This window comes from Hemicordylus capensis, chromosome 6 (genome assembly GCF_027244095.1).
Source record: "Hemicordylus capensis ecotype Gifberg chromosome 6, rHemCap1.1.pri, whole genome shotgun sequence".
NCBI lineage: Eukaryota > Metazoa > Chordata > Lepidosauria > Squamata > Cordylidae > Hemicordylus > Hemicordylus capensis.
In genome coordinates, this window is record NC_069662.1 from 147,336,196 (window position 1) to 147,358,449 (window position 22,254).

General features: G+C 44.1%; 1 long non-coding RNA gene across 8 annotated transcripts in view; it reads left to right on the forward strand.

Annotated features, from left to right (window-relative positions):
- Window positions 1–22,254, forward strand: part of LOC128329647 (uncharacterized) — a 224,983-nt gene that overhangs the window by 52,775 nt on the left and 149,954 nt on the right. For all 8 annotated transcript variants that reach the window (XR_008309735.1, XR_008309732.1, XR_008309736.1 and 5 more), the window contains one exon: window positions 9,621–9,793. This is a non-coding gene — a long non-coding RNA (uncharacterized LOC128329647). The remainder of the gene's footprint in view (window positions 1–9,620; window positions 9,794–22,254) is intronic.

Genomic DNA, 22,254 nt, shown 5'->3' on the forward strand with positions numbered 1-22,254 from the left:
ATAAACTTTTACATACAACATTTTAACAGATATCCAAGGGCCTGGCTTATCTTTTGTCCACACTGAATTACTGCCAGTGAAGCTGGTTTGCAGTTAAGTTGAGAACAAATGACAGGAAGTACTGAATGTGTGGCCATTTAGAATACAGTGTACAGTTCTAGCTGCTTCCAAGGAAAAACTAAAGATTTGGAGCTTTTAAGTTGAGAAATAAATATGATGACAGGGGGACATGTCTGTTTACTTTTTATTGTTTTTTTCTATGCAAAGCACTTTGAGGAGATTTGGGGGGGGCTGAAATGCGGGGGCTGAAATGCGGTATATAAATAGTAGTAGTAATTGTAGTAGAAGACATGGGAGGGGTTTCTAAGGTTAGGAATAGAGAGGAGAAAAAAACTGTCAATCTTATAATACTAGAACTGCTGGTTAGTTACCTAATGAAGCTGATTGTCAGCAAGTTCAAATGTGATAATGAAAGTACATTACACAGTGCACAACTAATTTTTATTTAATAAATAAATAATACACATACTTTTCATTTTATTTATACAAACAATCAAGGTTCATTGATACAATATACATAAGAAAAATTACAAGCACTTACGATTCAGTTGCCCATCTTCCCCCCCACCACCACCAAAAAAATAGGGGGGGATTCTCTTACACTGAAAATAGGTTCAAAAACTCAGACTAGATGTGATCATATTTAGAAAGACCCATTCTTTTACTGCAGAACTAACTTGTGGAATTGACTATGGATGTGCAAAAGTGCTTAAATCGTGAACTGGACTGTCGTGAACTGGGCCAGTTCAAGCAGTTTGGTTGCAAACTTATGAACTGGCTCAAGCTTTGAACTGGTTCAAGCTGGTTTGTCGAAGCGACTGGCCCAGCCAATTGGATCGATTGAACCAGTTCATTTTGGCGCGGTTCAGTCTAGAAGACAAGTCATGATAGTTACAGTAAATGGAAACTCCATGTTCATATACTTCTGAATAACAGGTGCTGGGGACAGACACAGGAGATGGCCATTTCCTTCCTGACTTCCTTTTGGCATTCTTCAGGTATCTGAATAATAGCTGTTCAAAACAAACGCTGAACAAAATGGACCTTGGTTTGATCCATCAATGTCATTAGTTAACATGATGACATTTAATAGGATTGGCTGTGAATACCGCTCCCTCTCTAAACATAGTAATTTTTTTGTTCTTTGCTATGGTTCTTTGTTATGTGGCCCTCCAGGTTATGTCTACATTCCAGAAATTCTGGAGCAATACCATTCACGGTTCCATAGTGAAGAGTCAATTCACACAATGAAATTAGTGTTCTGAATATCTGAGTTGAGTAGATTTGTGCACTGCCTGGTACATACGAAAGTATGTCATGTGATTTGTTTCTCATGCACCCACTTGCAGACTAATCCACTTTTACTGAGTCCAGTCCACCTTTGGTACCAGCACTGAAAATACAGAATTGGATTGTGTGCTGGATGCATGGTAAAGCAATCCTCATGATGCCTTAAGTGCATGCCAAACTCTCCACAGATCCATATAAGCCCACATTCTCAGTACATCGATTTGGTTGGTGCCTTGGCTCAGAGGATTGCAATTCATTACTAAAACCTGAATTCTGTTGAGCTACACTAGAAAACCCACAAATGTACAAAATGGTTTGGCTCGATTTCCTTTGGACTTCCTTTGCTGTTGAAAGAATGATGAAAAAAAGATACTCAAGGAGAAAATCCAGGAGAACTGTTTAGTAGTGCCAAGATGCCAGTAAATCCCATGTTCTTGTATACAGATTCTTATTATGAAGGGGTGAAGACACTCCCATATAGGCATTCAGTGCAAATTGCTCCAATGTGTGGAGGCTCTTAATAATCCAATCCATGCAATATTTGCCCAACTGAGAGGGGAATGGCAAAGAGAAACAAGCTGGGATGACGCTTAGCTAACTGTAATTCAGTAGCAAATAAATCGAACACCCGGGACCTTTTCTGTTAAAAATTATGAACAATCCCTCAGGCAATTTCTCTTCAAATCATCAACATTCAGCAGCATGAGAGAATGAGACTGAAAGAATCTCACCAAGGACATGAGTAAATGCTGTCTATAAGTTAATTAGTTTTGCATTTTTCCAGTTAACTTTAAAAAGCCAGATTGCCCCCCAACCCAACTCAGTTTGCTCCATCTCAACAATATAGAGCTGTATTTATACATGATGACAAACCAAACAGGAATGGCTTGAGTTCCCACAGCAGCTAATGATTCAGATTCTTGCAGAAAGAATTTCTTTTGCTGTGACTCCCTTGCATCAAACACAAGTTCACACAGTCTGTCTTCCATTCCTTCCTCCTCCTGTGTCACATACATGTCAATATTTGACCTAGAGCAGGGTCTCCTTCCCAACAGCCTTCCAGGCTGGACAACTGGAAAGGAGTCACCCACTTTTAAGCAAGCTCATTGAGGCTTAGCGAATGCACTCATGGTTCATTCTGATGTGCCCTGTGAGGAAGGCAAGAAAGGAGGCACCCAGGCCAGGGGAGAGCATAACACCAGCTCCCATAGACACCAGCTCTGGCCTGTGAGGACTGCTGGGGCAGCCCCTCCTTCCCAGGAGTACTGAAAGACCAGTGTGCCCTGAGAGGAAGGCAAGAAAGGATGTGCCCAGGCCAGGGAGCTCTTGTCCTCGGCTCCTGGAAAGACCAACAGCCTGAGACGTTTAATTAATCTTCTGTAATTTGCGTCTTCTAATATTGTAAAACGTTTCCGATGCCTTTATCAAGGGAGAAAGGCAGTATAAAAATGTAGCATATAAACAAACAACAAACAAACAAATAACACTTCAAGAAAATATATGGAGCAAGCCTAAAAGTAAAAGCCATTTCTCACAAAGTATATATTGGCATCATGATTGGGAGAAAGGAAAATATAAGATTTATTAAGATGTTAAAAAGTAGGGGTGTGCATGAATCGATTTTTTTGATTCGATTTCTACCCAAATCAAATCACCCCCAATTTGTTTTGGGTCCGAATCTAGCCAGCTAGCACAGGGGTGATTTGTTTTGTCCACAAATCACCCCAAACAGGTAGATTTGGGTACAGATCATTTTGTACCCAAATCGATTCACAGAGACAGCAGGCGCAGGCAGCAGCAGCAGGAAGGGGGTGAAAAAAATTTATCTTCTCTTTTCCTCAATCAGGAACAAAAAGCAGAGAATCCACCATCTCCTCTCTCTCTCTCTCTCTCTCCCTCTCTCTCTCCCTCCCTCTCTCCCCACGAGGCAGAAAGGCAGAATGGTGGCTGCCTGCCTCCTTAAGTACATTTGAAAATCCCTCCTTCAAACTCCCCCCACCCTTGTCCCTTCTTTGACCCTTCCCCTAACCAATGCTGGGTCAGACACCCCTGGCAACACAAGATTTGAATGGAAACGAGCCAATCTGAAACCAGGGGGGAATCGCCAGCCAATCGTTGCATACCCATCTGAAGCTTGGGAGGGTGGGATTTTCAAAAAAAAATCCTGATACAAAATGGAGATGATGATGATGATGATGATGATGATGATGATGATGATGATAATAATAATAATAATAATAATAATAATAATAATAATAATAATAATTCAATTTCTATACCGCCCTTCCAAAAATGGCTCAGGGCGGTTTACAAAGAGAAATAACAAACAAATAAGATGGCTCCCTGTCCCCAAAGGGCTCACATTCTAAAAAGAAACATAAGACACACACCAGCAACAGTCACTGGAAGTACTGTGCTGGGGGTGGATAGGGCCAGTTACTCTCCCCCTGCTAAATAAAGAGAATCACCACGGTAAAAGGTGCCTCTTTGCCCAGTTAGCAGGGGATAGCAAGAAAGATCACCACAGAATGGATGTCTGAATCTATGAATATTTCAGGTCTGAAATCCAGTCAATTTGTTTTGGATCTGAATCTGGCCAGCTAGCACAGGGGCGATTTGTTTTGTCCACAAATCACTCAAAACAGGTTGATTTGGGTACAAATCGTTTTGTACCCAAATCGATTCACACATCTCTATTAAAAAGTGGATTAAAATAAATATTCTACTTGAAAGAGAAGTATTGGCCGTACATGACTTCCAACACCCATGACTCCATATTTGACAGAACAGTCCAAACAAAACAATTAAATATCTCTTGCCAGCAACTAATGTGAACACTGGGCACTTTTGAGGGACTAGCAGAAGATGAAGGGGGCCAAGTGGTTTTCTCCAAATGACCTACTACCGGTGACAATAGCCCCCTCCCCCTTTCATTCTTCCATCTCTCTATGTGTAACAACTGGTAGGGAAGGATATGTGATATAGGAAGATATGAAGTTGCCTTGTACTGAGTCAGACCACTGGTCCATCTAGTTCGGTATTGTCTACACTGGCTGGCTGCTACTCTCCAAGGTTTCAGACAGGAGTATTTCCCAGCCCTACCTGGAGATGCTACCAGGGATTGTACTTGGGACCTTCTGCATGCAAAGCAGATGCTCTGCCACTGAGCTACAGCTCCATCCCATTGACAGGAAGCTGCCTTATACTGAGTCAGATCATTGGTCCATCTAACCCAGTATTGTCAACTCTGACTGGCAGCTCTCCAAGATGTCAGACAGGACTTTCCTCTAGCCCTTCTAGAAGATGCCAGGGATTGAACCTGGGCTCTTGTTTCTGCAAAACAGGTGCTCTTCCACTTGGCTACAGCCATGCAAGGGAGAGATCTCTGCATCTACCTCACCACTTACCTTCCTTTCTCAAGTGGGGAAAAGTATAAAGAAAGGAGGAGTTCTTCTCCCCACCTCCTCTTGCTCAAACATCTGGGAAAGTGAAGAGGGAGAAACATACGTCTCTTCTTTGAACTCGTATCTTTCTCTTGTTCTCTTGACTTTCTCTTGTTCTGAGCAAGAAGCCCAGAAGGGAAGAGAAGTAGGTGGCAAGTGGGGGTGGGGTGGGGGCTTGTCTGCAGGCCACAGGTTGCCAATCTCTACCCTATATAAATTCATAAATTATGTTAATGAAACTGGCGAGGAGTCGTCATAAACTATTATAGACAAGCAACAAATAAGAGCTCCAGTGCTAAGAAAAGTCCTCGGAGTATATAATCCAAACCTGTCAATTAGAGGCAGCCTTAAGCTGAAACATTTTGCTCTGGAGCCAAACTCTTTCCAAGTTTTAGATTGTTCAGATGTGTGGTTTTGTCCTGGGGTCATCTCTAGTGAAATCAATGAAGAATAGTTGACAGATGTCTCCCCTAGCCAGGGGATAGAGGAAAACATTAAAATACAAAAAAGTATTTGCAATTTATGCCTGAATGAGATTGCAATGAAATTTATGCAGTAACAAAAAAGTGTGTGTGTTTGTGTGATTTATTTGCACAAAGAACTGCATGTAAAACCCTATCCACATATTCTGTTCGATGCACATTCAACTTGTGTACAATGTATACACATAGAGATCGGTATGCACATGTCGTTCACACATTAAGGGTATTCACACGACCCATGCATGGGCAGGGGGAAGGCAGGGTCCAACTCATGTTCCCATCGGACGATGGTGTGTCTCCTTTTTGGGTACATGCCCACGCGCCCACACGATTTGCGTTGCTTGGAGTAACGCAGATCTCCGGAGGCTGGGATGCTACATCCTGGCTGCCGGGTATCCCACAATGCACCGCATGATAAGCAGGTTATCATTGGTGGATACTCTCATGAGACGGGTTCTCTAGGAGCCCACCTCTGTGTGCACTCAGGCTACTTGCACACAATCCCAGCAGTCTGGTTAAGGGTGCACTCACACCCTTAACCTTGGCTAAAGCCCAGGCTTAGAAGTTGGGTTTGGCTTGGTGGATGTACCGGGATCCGTGTGGATCCTGGTGATCTACACGTGCAGCCTAGCTCAGGTTAGGTTGCTCATGAGAACAGCCTTATTATGGTAAATGCATATTGTAAGTCTTTTTCTCACAAGCAGCCTAACCCGGGCTTGTGTGGAGTGCCAGGATCTGTGTGGATCCCAGTGCTCCCACCCAGCCAAGCCCAACTTCTAAGCTCAGCCTTTAGTGAAGGTTAAGGGCATGAGCATGGCCTTAACCCGGCTGTCGGGATCATGGGAGAGCTCAGGCCACTTGCAGCCTGAGTGCACACAGAGACGGGCACCTAGGGTGCCCTACTCATGAGGGTATCCGCCAATGCCTTGTGCTTGTCACACGATGAATAGCGGTATATCCAGAGGCCAGGAAATAGCATCCTGGCCTCTGGAGATCCATGCTCCTCCAAGCAGCATGGATTGTGTGGGTGCACAGCAGCGTGCCCAAAAAGGAGGTACACCATCACCTGGAGGGAAGGTGAGTTGGACCCTGCCTTCCGTGTCCATCTGCAGATTGTGTGAATACTCTTTGTGTGTCTTCTTTCCTCCGCAGCCCAGCAGCAGCGGATGATCAGGGGGTGCAATTTTCACTGTTTTACCCTCCCTCTTTAAAGGACTCTTCACCTGCAGTACTGTGTACATTCACAGAAGTCCTAAGATATGCATGTATGTGCTGTTCGACACGGCAAGGTGATTCACAAAATGGCTCACTGCACAGAGCAGCTGCTGCATGGAAAGTGTTTCTAGCAGCTTCCATGTGGCAACCATATTAAATGGCGCATGATGCCAGTTTTGCACTATTCTCACATTACTGTGTTGATGAGCATCTGCTGTTTTTTGGCTACATGGATGCAGCATTACAACAGGGAAAACTTGATGTCATAAGTGGCCCAGAAGTATCTAAATTAGCAGAGATTCTGTTAAGATAGCTGAAGACAATTTTAGGATGTGTGAAGACTTCAAGAGCATGATCCAGCCACTTTAAAGTCTCATTGATTTTTTCAATAGGACAGCTTTAGGCAGAAGTTTAACTCGTCCATTGAAATGGGAGTTTTTAAATGCTGAATTTTGGCTGGAGGAGGCTTCAGATCACTACTCAGTTAAAAACATCTTAGCTTTTACATTATCATTTTCTGTGCAAAAAGATTGTAAATCAAGGATGGATGTGCTTTCTTACTAGTGCTGTCTTCATTTAAAAAATACTGCTCCTCTCCCATTAAGTGATGAAATTGATACAAAATGTATTTTGTGGGATTCAGTATGTGATTTTACTCATCCACTTTTGCAATATTTTGACAGACTTTGCTGTACTTTAGGAGTCAGAGTCATGTCAATTTCTGGCTAAATCACTCCAGTTGTATATTCCCCAGATTTCCTGTTAGCATTAGTCTTTTCATGCCTATGTAACTTTGCTGAAATATTTACTGTTCCTCTGCCATCTTAGTATCTTGTTCAAACGAGGAAATTCCCCAAAGTGCAAGCATGGCATTGGTAAATGAGCATAAGTTGCTGATGCTGTATTTACATAACCTATTATAAATTCAAGTCATTCCATATATGCTGTGATTATTAATCACCCAATTCAGCCATATTTTATGTGTGACTAAACAAGAAACAGAGTAGTGACCTCTTTGTAATTGCTTACTCAGACTAACTTGGGTTTTTAAAATAAATATTATGGTGACCTTATTCTGTATAATTTATTGGTTTTTAAAAAGCTCTTCTGCTCATTCATAACAAACCATAGGTATATGCTCTTTCACATCTTGTCCAAATTCCTCACATAATTATTAGAATATTAAGTACTGTATGTTGTTATGCAACTCTGCCAGTTTTATTTGACTTCTCTTCTCCTCTAACTATTCTACTAAACTAAACTTGTTTTTAATTGTAAAGAATTCTGGTACCCATACCTGAGAAAGAAGTGGACATATGTGGTGGTCTTCTCATATATTCTCTGGATGGCAATCCTCCTAGAACTTTGAATAGACCAGGACAGGGGCATAGCTATAATTGAACAAGTTGAGATAAATGTCCCCAGGCACAGACTAGGCAACAGCTTTCTCTTCACTCTTGTGCATTTGAAGTGTGTGATATTATTGATATCGGAACATAGGAAGCTGCCTTCTACTGAGTCAGACCTTTGGTCCATCTACCTCAGTATTGTCTACACAGACTGGCAGCAGCTTCTCCAGAATTACAGGCAGGAGTCTCTCCTAGCCCCGGAGAGATCTGGAGATCCCAGGGAGGGAACTTGGGACCTTCTGCATACAAACAGAAGTGCAGTTCCCAGAGTGGCCCTAATCCTTAAGGGGATATCTTACAGTGCTCTCACATGTAGTCTCCCATTCAAATGTAAACCAGGGCAGACCCTGCTTAGCAACAGGGACAATTCATGCTTGCTACCACAAGACCAGCTCTCCTCCCATTTGCAGAGGAGCAAGAGGAGAGGTGTGTGTTTTTCACCATTGTTTTTCACCATGTCCTTACAAGTCTTCTGCAGCAGAGACATGAGGAGTGGAGGAGAAGACAGGGGCCTAGGGAGCAGGGGCCCATCTTCACTTCTTATCCTAGGGCCCACTCCAGCCTTGCTACACCCTTAGACAAGGCTCCCAATTTTCCCAAGTGATAAGAAGCCTGAGAGCAGAAAGAGTTTCCTTTAAGCAAGGAGTACTGGAGACTTACGTTATGTCGGTATCATATGTTACATTATGATCATATGCATAAAGAGGAAGCAGAATCACAGCTACTGGCCCCAACCCACTCTACGCATGTGTAATGTTTCTGAAGAAGGACCAGGCAAGGCTGTTCAACTTATTTACATTTATTTACAGTTCAGGCATCCCCTGCCAACAGAGCAAAGAGGCACCTTTTAAAAGTGGCGATTCTCTTTATTTAGCAGGGGGAGAGCAACTGGCCCTCTCCATCCCCAGCAAAGCATCCCTCCAGTGCCTGTTGCTGGTGTCTGTCTTATATTTTCTTTTTTAGATCATGAGCCCTTTGGGGACAGGGAGCCATTTTATTTATTTATTTATATCTATGTGAATTGCTTTGGGAACCTTTGTTGGTATATAAATATTCATTGATGTCATTGTCGTTATCAGTTCTGCAATGTTTTTGTCATATGCCTGTCAACAAATACACAAAGTAAGCAGGGAGGAGCCCGTGGAGAGGCATGTAGTCAAAGCAATTATAACTTGAAGCTGCATTGGTCCCCCACATCAACTGGAGACCTTCAGGTGACTAGTGGCCACTGCATGGTGACTGAGAATAGAGGGAACTCTGTTCCCACCCTCACCTTAAAGTGCCCGGAGGTTGGGGCAGGGGGTGCCTGGTTGCATGGTTGCAAGTACACAATTGTTGACTGGTTGGCTGTCATTGTCACAAAGGGAGAATATCCATTCAGTAAGCATGTACAGTGGTCCCTCGACCTACGAACTACTCGACATCCGATGTTTTCGAGTTACGAGCGACAAAAAAGACCGGAAGTAGTTGCCGGTTTAGATTCAGCTTACTCGACCTACGAATTTTTAGATGTGGTTTCCTCGACTTACGAATGTTTCCAGACCTCCGTGGTGCGCTCTTCGACTTACGAAAATTTTGACCTCCGAATGTGCGTTCGGAACGGATTAATTACGTAAGTTGAGGGACCACTGTACTTGCACAGGGCAGGCAGACTGAGGCACTTTCTATTTCCTGGCATCTCAAAATACATATGGAATTTCCCCCCTTTTATCTCAACCTAGTGGCCATTGATGGAGGCTGCTGGCTCCATTCCAAAGTGACACCATCTTCTACAGTCTGCTCCTGAAGATACTTGAGAGCCCCATCCTTCCAACTCCTAGCAGAGTGGCACAGGGACAATTTCACAGCAGGTGGCCAGCATGGATCCTCCCAAACATGCTTAGAAGGACTCAAGGTGAGTCACAGGCTCACAAGCTCCCTCCTCCCTTTTCTCCCCCTCTTTTGTAACACTTCCTGTTTCCTGTTCTGTGCAGAGCTAAGCATAATTTGCTGTGATATTTGCAAGAGGTTCTGCTCTGCATGCGCTGACATTGGCAAAGGCTTGATTGTCATGCACACAGGACAAGGCCTTCTTGGTGATTGCCCCTAGGTTTGAGAATGCTCTCCCTATGGATGCCTATTCCTTGGTTTCCCTTCCCTTGCAAATAAAAGCAAGCAAATAAGCAAATAAAGACCTTGCTGTTTGTTCGGTCCTTTGGCCCCTAGGGCTCTATGGGCTCTATCTGGGTATTTTAAGGTTTGTATTGCTGGCTGTTTTTTTAAAATGTGATTTTATGGATATTACTGTTGCATTTTTAACCTTGCAAACTGCCTTAGGAAAACTTTATGAAAGGCTGCACAGAAATTAACTATAAATGAATGAATGTCCAAATGGACAACCAATGGTTTGTGCTTTTTTTGCTTCAAACTATGTTGAATTCAACCTACCTCTTGTTTACCTCTCTCACCACTCATAAACATGGAACACTGATCTCAACTCACACCCTGGCAGGTAGTCATGGCCTATTTGTGCATTTCACTTTTGCGGTGCTCTTTGTCTGAGGAGCTCGAAATGGCTTGCATGTGGTTCCCAAGTGGTCTCCCTTCCATGCAGCTTACAGAGCCAGGCCTGTGCAGCAACAGCTGCATAATTGTGTCATCTGCCTTCGGAGCACACTCAGATCTCCAGGAACAGCTGGCCATCATTCAGTCCCCACTATAGAAGCGCTTTCAGCGATCAAGCTCTAAAATGTCTGGAGAGAATGTATCCCATAATGACACAGACTGAGATGAAAGCGTGTGTGACCTTTGATACCGACAGGAAGTAATTCTATGGCGCAGAAGAAGAGCTTTGCTGAAGAAAAAGAGAGACCATGATTGAGCATTCTTCCCTAAACAGGAAATGTATGAGGAAAAGCTAGTTTTCTTGGAACAGAGGGTATAGTTGAAAGTTCTGGATTATAAAAAGTCTAAGTAGATGAACAGAGACCTGACAGATTTACAGAAGATTATGATAATGCAACACCAAAAGGCTAATATAGAGTGTATGGGGAATATTTAAAGAGAAAAGGTTATAATTAATTTTATAATTAATTATAATTAAAAAGGTTATAAATATTTTTTTTAAAATTCTGTGAATGAACGAGCCAAAAATCTTCATATGAGTCCTATTTAATATATCTTACAAATAGGACATTACAAAAAATGTGCTTTTCCTAGGACTTCAAATATATTTCAAGGGGAAAAAGAGAAAACTTCTCCTCCATCTATATTTGACTCCCATATATGTTACCAACAAGCATATTTTTCCACCTTTAAAAGAGAGACGGAGGCGGGGGAGAGATTGCCTTGAGCATTGCCTGTAGTTTTCAAAGAAATGAGGTTAGGTGCCCTCTTGCTTGGATGCCAATAAACAAAAAAGTTCACATAAAATCCATGTAATCTGGGGTGGTTGGTTGTTCTGCTTGGGAAAGGTTTAGGACAAGAGGAGCTGAGATATTGAATTCATCTCACTTGTCTTAGAGGGCAATCCCTGGAGACCTACAACACTGTCATTAGCCCAACATCTCACATAAAGGTCAGTAGCATTGCTCCAGCCTTGGGGATAAAAATAGCCTCCCATAACACAAATGAAAAAGGGGCTAATAAAAGTTCACTTCCCAAAGCAGTTGGAAAGTACACAAATAGTTTCTTATCATTGGACTACACATTCTTTTACGGCTTTCAAGTCATTAGCTCTTATGCATGGAATAACATCATTGCTCTCTAAAAAACCTATCATCTGCTTCGCTGGCCTGTGGTCAAATTTATTTAAAACACTAAGGCTACAATCCTATGCCAATTTACCTGGAAGTAAGTCCCACTGGACTCAGTAGGACATGATTCTGAATAAGCATGTGGGAAGCTTGAGCTGCAAGAGTAATACAACACAATGCCCCCTTATAAAATTTGGTTTTCTGATGATAATCACATGCTTGATTCCCCAGCTGTCATGGATAATTTTTCCTTAAGGAGAAAGAAATGTTCATTGACAATTAAGTTAAAATCTTTTTAAAACGTCGTGTTAGTTCCCTGCCTGCTTTGGTTAAAATATTTCTACTGCACATTCCTCTGGTTTCATCTCTTTGATGAAAGCTTTTGATATTCTGTATGCATTTTGATTCTGCATCTCTGACATCTAGTAAATAAAAAGTTTTAGACTTTCTGACTACCGTTTACCATGACTAATGTTTGTGCTTTTGTCTGAAGAGAAGAGCTTTGAGCACAGTATGATGGACTCCTCCTTATCTACAGTATGCAGAAAACAACCACTGCAGCATTAGTTACATGTAAATAACTGTGATGATCTGTTAAATTATGGATAATGTAGGCACTACTTTTTAGACCTAATTATAAAACTAATGAGCAGAGCATCAAAGAAAGTTTGTTTCCGAATGCTAATGAAATATTGCTCTGCCCTCATTCTCCGTCGCTTTATTGCAAGATGCACAGTTGGCTGAAATGCTTGACTGAATGTAGACCTGAATATTATCCTTGCTATTTTGTGCCTACTGATCCTCTAAAAATCACCAAAATGGAGCTTTCAAGGAGAGGTTCATCATTGCACTTCCAGGTGTGCTAAACCTCTGTGATTGCCCCAAATCTGGGAAATCTGATAGCACATTTTTTAATAGGCTGGTAGGTGGGATCTGATAGTGGCATGGCATTCTGCGGGACCTTAGGAGTAGGTGAGTGTTGCGTATAAATGTGTGTCTGTTTTGTTGTAAGACTGTGTTTGAAGATTTGCCAGGTAGGAAGCAGAGCTACAATCTTGATTCCTGACCCTCTTCCCAGGCATAGCATGCTGTAGCAGAGCTGACCACCACAGTGGTCAATAGGACATGTGAAAGTCAAACAGGACTTGGGTACCCCTGGCAGCTTCCCTCCAAAGGCAATAGCAATTATGGGGTGGCAGTTTTCATCTGGATCACAGCATGGGAGTAAATGTTAAAAACCCATCCCCAACTCCATTGCCATGGTCGTGGTCCTGATTCCTCCGCTGCTGTATTTTATCTTGAAAAAATGACATATAAGGAAGGACCTATTATGTAATGACATCACAACTGGCTTGACAGCCCATGCTTTGATCACTTTGTCATGTGAATGTGTAAAATCTATAGAGTGATCATGGGCATGACAGATGCCTCTCTTGTGCACTTAAGTTAAACTAGCTGGGCCGGGCACAGAGCATCTGCGCCTCCGGCTAGCCCCCCCACCACTGCTGCCCCCCACCACGACAACCACACCGGCATGCCCGGCTTTCTGGCTGGCTGGCCAGCTGACCAGCTGCTCCCCCCACCACCGCCTGCTTCTTGGGGGGCCCCTGTATTTTCTGGTGGGCTGGCTGGCTGGCCTGTCCCCCCCCCCAGTGGCTGGGCCAGGCCACCGCCTTCTCTTCCTGCCTCCTCCTCTTGGCGGCTGGGCCAAACTGGCCTGCTGCCTCCTCTTCTGGCTGACTGGAGAGAGGGTGCCTCCTCTTGCATGAGCTGCCACGCATGGGATTAGCGATGGGTACATTTAGGAGGATTAAATATTTAGATGTTGAAGCTTGCTTGCAAAAATGTTCTTGCAGGGTTATTTCCTCCAAAATGCAACAATAAAAATAAAAGACAATCCAGCCTTGACTTTCACAGGTAAGGCAGGTGGCCCTGACTAGCCCTGTTTAATTGTTCAGGTCCATTTCCACAGTCACATTTGTGGAATATGTTGGTATAGCATGGTGGCTAAGAGACGGAGAGGGATGCATCAGCAAATCCCAGGTTCAAATCTCTTTATCCTGAGCTTACTTGGTAGCCTTAGGCAAGCCACTAAGCCTTGCTCTGTGATATCAGGATCATAATATGGACCACAGGCCAACATATTTTGACTGGTCTTGATGGCCAGCTGGGGTTACCAGAACTATACTGCTTGCCTGAGAGGCAGGGTGGAGCCTTGTGCATGAAATGGATTTTGCTATTCATTTCGAGCTTGAAACGAACAGCAAAATTTGAAACAAACAGCAAAATTCTAGGATTGATTAGTCGAAACAGCGGCCAAAGCCGGCTGTTTTGATGAATCAGCCTCAAAAAACTCAAAACTTTTTGAGTGTTTCAAGTGCCATTTTGAGGCCTGTTTTTCCAGGGAGAGCTGGTCTGCCAATGGGGGAAGGTGGGTAGGCCAACTTGCTAAATCCAGGGTGGAGGCTTGGTCTACCTGCCCACTAGACCAGTCCTCCAAGGAAGGCCAATGAACTAAGTCTGGAGCAGAAGGGCTGGTCTGCCCACCGACCCCAAATGTGTGGAGATGGATCCCTGCCCCTAGGGCTGTGAGAGCCAGCTTGATGTTCGAGCTTGGTTCAAACTAGCTCGGAACATACTGGCAAAGGGGAATCCGGTAAGGATTCCCCTTTACTAGTAAAAGGAGGGGGACCAGGGGCTTAGCAAAGGAGAGTTGGGGTGGGAGGAGAATTAAATTTTACTCTAAAATTGCCAGCAGTGGCAATGGTGGCTGTGGTGGCTGTGGGGGTGGGGTGGCAGTGGGGACTACCCCCCCTCCACTGTAGCAGGCAGGCTCAGGTCAATAAAATGGCCTCTGCACATGTGCAAAGTCCTGAACGGGGCCCGAAATGGCCCTGCCTGCTCTGGTGGAGGTGGGAGGAGTCCCTCGCTCTGCTAACCTTGGTTAATAGGAGGGCTTCTTTGGTGGGCTAGCCACCAAAGAACCACTGGGAGCGTCTGCGAACCCAGTGGTTCTCACTATGCAAAAATGATTTGTCCCCATTAGCTAAGCAGGGTCTACCCTGGTTGCATATGTATGGGAGACCTGAAGTGTGAGTACTGTAAAATTATTATTATTATTATTATTACATTTATATCCTGCTCTTCCTCCAAGGAGCCCAGAGCGGTGTACTACATACTTGAGTTTCTCTTTCACAACAACCCTGTGAAGTAGGTTAGGCTGAGAGAGAAGTGACTGGCCCAGATTCACCCAGCTAGTTTCATGGCTGAATGGGGATTTGAACTCGGGTCTCCCTGGTCCTAGTCCAGCGCTCTAACCATTACACCACGCTGGCTCTGATATCCCCCTCAGGGCATGGAGCTGCTCTGGAGAGAGCAGAAGGTTTCAAGTTCCCTCCCTGGCTTCTCCAAGATAGGGCTGAGAGAGATTCCTGCCTGCAGCCTTGAAGAATAGCCTCATTAACTCCCCTCCCACAACCTCTCTTTAGCTAAGCCCCCTGGTTGCCCCTTCCTCATTCCTGGTAAAGGGGAATGCTTACCAGATTCCCCTTTACCAGTGTAGCTTCGAGTCCCCCCCCCCTCCCACCGAACCAGGCTCGGTTGGAAAATAATCAAGCCCAGTTCGAGTGTGTACAAAACTGGACTGGACTCAGTACAGCTTGAGTCTGGTTTGATTTGAGCTGAACTGGGTTTTCCAGTTTTTGGCACACCCCTACCTGCTTCTCTCTGCTGCTTCAAAGTTTGAAGAAGGCTGGGATTCATCACGCTAGTAAGAGGGTGGAAGTATATTTACTATCATGAGGGTGGCAAACAAAATGGTGGGACCTTGTTGTCCGGCCTTACAAGGATGTTGTAACATTTTTAACTAGACAATGCATGGGAAGGATTATCAGGTTGTGATGCCTTTGTGATGGCAACTCAAAATTTTCCTTCTATACCATGATGGCAGGAATGTTTCTGTGGCTATGAGCAAAAGCATGAGACTAGCTTATTAAAAAGGTTCTTTGTAGTTATTTGCATTTAACAGCTGACAATTCCCTGCTCTGCTTGTAGCAGGAATCTTCAAGATCAGGGTCTTAGATCACTGCTGTTTTCACTGATTACAGTGTCTGGAACTAGCCAGTCACTTTCATGAGCAGCAACAGAAGAAATGAGTTGGTTGGCAAACTATCTGGTTCACATGGAGCAACAGGAATAGAACTAAGACTCAGATAGTAGAAATAATTAAAAGTAATGTAGTCCTGAGGTACAACAAAATGGCCTCCTCCTAGCCAGGACTTTTTTCATTAATGGGCTTTGATGCATTGAGGTCATGGTGACATAGATCTGAAATCTCTGCCTTAGAATGGAAACTATCTTCCTCACACTCATTTTGCTTTCATGTGCTACCACTATGCAAAGCCAGTCTTAGAATGGTTTTTTCTAGTTGTAGTTGGTTTTAAAGCTTAAACTATTCTGCAGGAGTGTATGAGTTGGCACAGAAGTACTGAATGAGCCATCATGATCTGTCAGACAAGTACATATTTAGATGCCGTTATAACCACTGACAATAGACTTACTAGAACAAAACAGCTTCTTTGGAATTGATTGAATCTATTGTGAAAGTGTGCACATTATTTGCTGTGCAACTCCTTAAACTGTGAGATACTATTAGAATACTACTCTTTGTCAAGTAGAAACATGGAAATGTTTCTTAATGTAGCTTCCTACTTTTCTAGAAAGTTACATTAAGAATTTAACTGGCAGCCAGAAGAACCCTTTGGAAACTATTTGGTATCAAAAGCAACAGTCCTTCAAAAATGATATACAATTTTCCACATTTTGTTTGGGTTTGGAAGCTTTGATATCAGTCTCTTACCAACAAGCTTCAACATTCAGAAGGATTTATCTCCACATAATTTCCATGTTTCCACCTGACAAAGTGTAGTATTTGAAACAGAGGTCACCAGGTCACTGTCGGTGGATTTCTCCTGGACATTGTAATACCCGTGTTTCCCCGAAAATAAGACAGTGTCTTATATTAATTTTAGCTCCCAAAAATGCACTAGGGCAATTAGCGGTACATCAGAAATTACTGCTAGGTCTTACTTTCGGGGAAACAGGGTAATTGTATGGACTTGGTAGCATATGTGAACTTAGCATTAAAGGTAAAGTGTGCTGTTGAGTCAGTGTCAACTCCTGGAGTCCACAGGGCCCTGTGGTTGTCTTTGGTAGAATACAGGAGGGGTTTACCATTGCCTCCTCCCGTGCAGTCTGAGATGATGCCTTTCAGCATCTCCCTATATCGCTGCTGCCCAATATAGGTGTATCCCATAGTCTGGGAAACATACCAGCAGGGATTTGAACTGTCAACCTCTGGCTTGCTAGTCAAGTCATTTCCCTACTGCACCATTAGGTGGCTTGAACTTAGCATTACTAGTCACTTATATGAGTTACAACTATTGATCCTTTTCTCACAGTGGGAGATAAAGGGCTTGAGGCAGAGCGGGGAGGAAGCCTCAAAAATTTTACCTCCCCTCAGATGACGCTTGCCTCTTGTCTGGGCATGGGGATCATGCATCCAGATGTGCAGCTGGCTTTTCTGGCAGCATGGAGGGCCGGGGGTGGGTGGGATGCATCTCCTTGTCCCTCAGAACTCCCATAATACACTGTGCAAGTGTGTGGTGCATTATGGGGATTCTCCCGACACCAGCCGGGAGCCCAACAATTTCCCAGCCCATAGCAGCAGCCCAGCCCATAGAGCCCCAAGCAGCTGGGGCTGGCAGACGATCAAATAAATGGGGCTAAGGGAGTGCCAGCTCCCTTAACCCCATTTAAGAGGGTGGCTGGCTTGGTGGGTTTGTTTCCGAGGCGCTGCCCGGATCGGGCACGATCACATCAGTTCTCATTTGCAGGAAGATTGGGTTTGGCTTCGTTAGCCTGGCTTTGCCTGCACGTGAGAACAGCCTCATTGTATAGTATCAGTTGTGCCTAATACAATGGTACTTTAAATGTGGTATGTGTGTATATAGTTGGGAGATATTTGCTTCGCTTTGCATTTACCATGAATATATATCTCAGTATGCATTGTACTATCTGATCTACAAACCTTAACCAACCTTTTGCATTCAAGTGCATGCAATTTCTCTTATGCTAAAAATGGTGTGCATGGAATTTTCAAGGCTACAAATATATTTGTCTGAATACCCATGCATTAAAAAACTTATCAAAAGCTTGTCTTGTGAAGGGCTCACCTAAAACTAATTGTTCACCTATAGTATCATTCCTGTGTTCAGCCTTGTGTTGGCAACATCATGCTCTTTTAATTGCTTTACAGTTCCCATCTGGGAGATGATGTCAATTAGTAGAATTTAAAGAGCCCTACGAAACCTGCAGTTGACTTCACCAAGGAGCAGCATGTCTAAGAGGTCTGTCTTGCCAGCTCACTTTATCCCTGCTCCTGATTCAGTCTGTACACTAAAGAAACCAGCGCCTGTCCCTAACTTTGAATGCCCTTGACAGTCTCTTAAAATACACTTCATAAAACAGAGAGACTCCAGCAATTACCCACAGATCACAGTACCCCAGCAGCAACATAAATATAGCAAAAATTTAATTAACCCCACCAACAAAATCACTGGCTTCATTGCTGGCTGAATTTGAAATAGCTCGCTTACAGATGAAGAAGTCAATGTTATGGGTTAGGTTCCTGGAGCCCTGATGTTATGAGAGCAATATTTATGGAAGAGGCAATTTATCAAATAAAGACAATAAAGACCAGGTCTAAATTCATAGGCTGAGACTGATAAAATGGTACAACAATTATTATGAGCATCTTGGCAGCATAGCACAGATATACTGTGCTGATATAGCTGGAGATATATTTACTCTGCAAGGAAGTATATATGCATCTGCATCTAAAAACAATAGCAATAAAATAAAGGCTAAAAGTGGACCAACGAGGAACATAGAGCTATATGTAACATGGAGCCGAACAGATGCTCCGCATGGAAAATCTGCAGCAAATTATGTAGTGGAGAAACATTGCAAAGATTTCCTTACAGCTTTTTTTAACCCTCACACAGTCCAAGTCTAGTATTCTCAAAAGCAATCCCTACAGGCTACAATTTTATGCATGCTTATTTGGAAATACACATTTGAACACGGTGAGCTTCCAAATAAATATACACAAGACTGGGCTGTAAGTGTTTCTAGGAGCAATCTAAAGTTAAGGTCTGACTCTCTTTACTATTAAAATGTGACTAGCAGGCTTCTCCTTCTGAGGATATTAGAAGTTTGACATACATGTGGGCACAAGGGGCATGTATATTTTGTACTTGGTGATCTGTCCCAGGGTATAAGAACATAAGAAGCTGCCTTCTACCAAGTCATGCCATTGGTCCATCTAGCTCAGTACTGTACACAGACTAGAGGCATCTCCAAGTTTCAGCCCTATCTGGAAATACCAGGAAGGGAATTTTAAACCTTCTGCATGCAGGAATGCAGATGTTCTTCCCAAAGCAGCCCCATCCCTGAAGAGGAATATCTTACAGGGCTTGCACATGTAGTCTCCCATTCAAATGCAAACCAGGGTGGACCCTGCTTAGCAAAGGGGACAATTCATGCTTGCTGCCACAAGACCAGCTCTCCTCCCATAATATGTGGGATATATTATATATGGGTATATAATGGGTTGGATTCCTTACACCTGACTAGAGCATTGTGTGAGAAAAGTTAAAACTAAATCCAAAGATGTTGCTCTGCTTGGGCAACCTCTTGCCCCAGTACAAACACTGGAATGACTACAGTACCTCTTTATTATAGCAGCAGTTTGACATTCTCCTTTCAGTGGTTTTAGAAGGCTGGTTCAATAAAATCCCTTGGCGTGTGGCATACGGACAACTGAGACATTGGGGCATATTTTGTTGTATTACTCTATCACAAACTTAGAAGGAGCTTAATTCTCCCCGTATGCTCATGTTTCATAGGAGGTATTGATGAATTTTACTTATTATTTTTGTTATCGGATAAACATCCAGGAGTAACACTAAGAGGCTATTCACACGATTGTAGAAAATTGGGCTAGCCTCCGCTAGCCTGATTTTCTACAATCATGAGAACCACCAGGCTTGGCTGCAAGCCCGGTGATTCTTGAGTGGGTAACCCGCTCAAGTAGCCCGCCCCTTAAACTGGGTTTGTGGAGTGAGCGCTCCGCAAACCCATTTTTAAAAATTGTGAGTAGCCATGGCACGGCTCAGGCAGGGCATACTGGAGCTTCCCGGGGCTGCGTGGCCCCCAAACTCCCCAGCCCCCGCTGGCTCTGTCACAGAGCCAGCAGTCATGTGGGCAGCCGATCTGGCCACCCAGGGCTCCTGCCCGGCTCGTGTGCGGAGAGAGCAGGCTTAGCCCGCTCTCCCCACTCACTCTTCCAAACCGGGTCTCACTGATCGTGAGACCCGGCTCTAAATGTTGCTAAGCTCTGTGCAGCTGCATGATATGATACACCAAGAATTCATTCAAGCTATCTCTGAATGAGATTTCTGTTTTCAACTTACGATTAGAAGCTAATGAAGCTGTTCAGACAATTGATCAAAACTGGGCTACCGGAGGCCAGCCTGGTTTCGATCAATCGTGGGAACCACCGGGCTCGCGGGCCAACCTGGTGGTTCCCTGGCAGCTAGCCCACCTAACAACCCCTCCCCTTAAACGAAGTCAACGGAGCAAGCACTCCTTTCACCTCATTTTTACAATCGTGGGTCAGCCATGGCTGCTTGAAGCCGCAGCTGATACACTCGAGGGAGGGAGAAGGGAGGTCGGACTCCAGGAAGGGACCGCACACTCACACAGTGCCCTCCTGGGGTTTGGGGGGCTGGGGCACCATGCGGCATCGCTCCCCTTCCCCCGATCCCCAGAGCTTCTGATGGAGCTGCAGCCAGGCGCGGGAACACCTGACCGGAGCAGCCGCTCGTCTGCTGGCCACCCAGCAACGAGCGACTGCTTGTCTGTGGGGAGAGTGGGCTAAGCCCGCTCTCCCCGCACTGACCCTCCAGGTGCTTCACATAAATCGTGTGAAGTGCCTCATTGTGTTTTTTGATTGGTCAAAACCCCTTAACCTAGGGGTTGTGTGCGTGCTCGGGCTGCTTGCAGCCCAACAGACACAGAGATGGGAGCCTAGAGTGTCGGTCACACAGGGGTATCCCTCAATGCACTGTGCTCATTGTGTGGTGCATTGTGGGATACATGGAGCCCAGCCTCCAGAGATCTGCACTGTGTGCAGCAGTGTGGATCATGTGGGAATGTGATCTGCACTTTCTGCCACCATTACAGGATCATCTGGGGGTGGAGGGAAGGTAAGTTTTGTGCAACCTTCCCCTTGCCTGCCTGCCCGCCCTCCTCGCTTCCCAGTCGTGTGAATAGCCATAATGCCAGGCCACTGGGGCTAGAACTAGGAAATTTTCACTCTGTGTGTGGTTGCCCTGGGAGTGGCACAAGAATGATGGCTGGAGCATCTTCCTGTGCAATAAAGTAGGCTTTGGATTGGCCCTGCCTACCCAGTCTGGCCATTGGTCCCTCTCAGGCAGGAAGATCTACAAAAGGCTGCCTGTTTAGGCTGGGTCCAAACAACAAGAACAACATTCTCTTGGCTCTAGTATGTCTTTTGTTTGCGCTGACCATTCTCCTCACTCTCACACCTAGTAGACTGAGTCTGAAGGTGTTACTGCATAAGATCCTAAGAAGGGACTTAAAGGAGTTTACTGCTCTTTGGGATGTGGCCTGGGGCAGGGTGAAGTAGCAAGTAAGACAGAAAACAGTAGCTAAGAAAGCGAGATAAGTCAAAAGCTGTGTCGTTCAAGAGAGCTCAGAAGTCAGGAGGTCAGGTGAAGTCTGCGTTAAAAAACAACAACCACCCAATCCATCAAGAAACAAAATTGGATTTGTTCATTGTAGACATTGAGTTTAGACATCAGGAGAAGAGCAGAGCTGGGACAATACAGTAGACTAGTTTGGGATGCAATGAACAAGTCAGGAACCATCTCTTTGTGCAGGCACCAAGTGGCATAGCAGAGAGGCCACTGTTCATTCAGCCATTTGGCCAGTCATTATTGCTCAAGCAAGCCTATCTCACAGTGTTTCTGAGAAGGGTTTCTAATAGGTGGAGAAGATCATATGTTTAATAAATAACTAGGGCATCTTGTCTTGCTACCTAGCTCTGTATGATTGCTGATCAGGAATGCAGCCCCTGGCTGGGTGTACTGTATTCACCATGGACAGTTCAATGGCACTGTTGGACATCTCAAACTGTGTTCTTCTACATCAGCATAGGTCATGTATGTTTTATAGGAAGATGTGGGCTTCAATTTCAGTGGACAAAGATAACTTTTTTCAGTAATGAGAATATGCATTTATTTATGTATTTATTTATTCATGCATTTGTGTAGTGTGATCTGTGATGGTTTCCTTTGTTGGAGAGCATTATAAGTGATAGTGAAATCTCCCAGTCTCAGTTTTAAATTGGTCTTGGCTAAGATGAGCTATTTTCTAGAAATATTAGAAAATAGCTCTTTACTTCTGAACCCAAACCTAGCATTAATCTCTGGGTAGCCTGGAGAGATTATATCATGCCTGCTCTGAAACAGTTGCA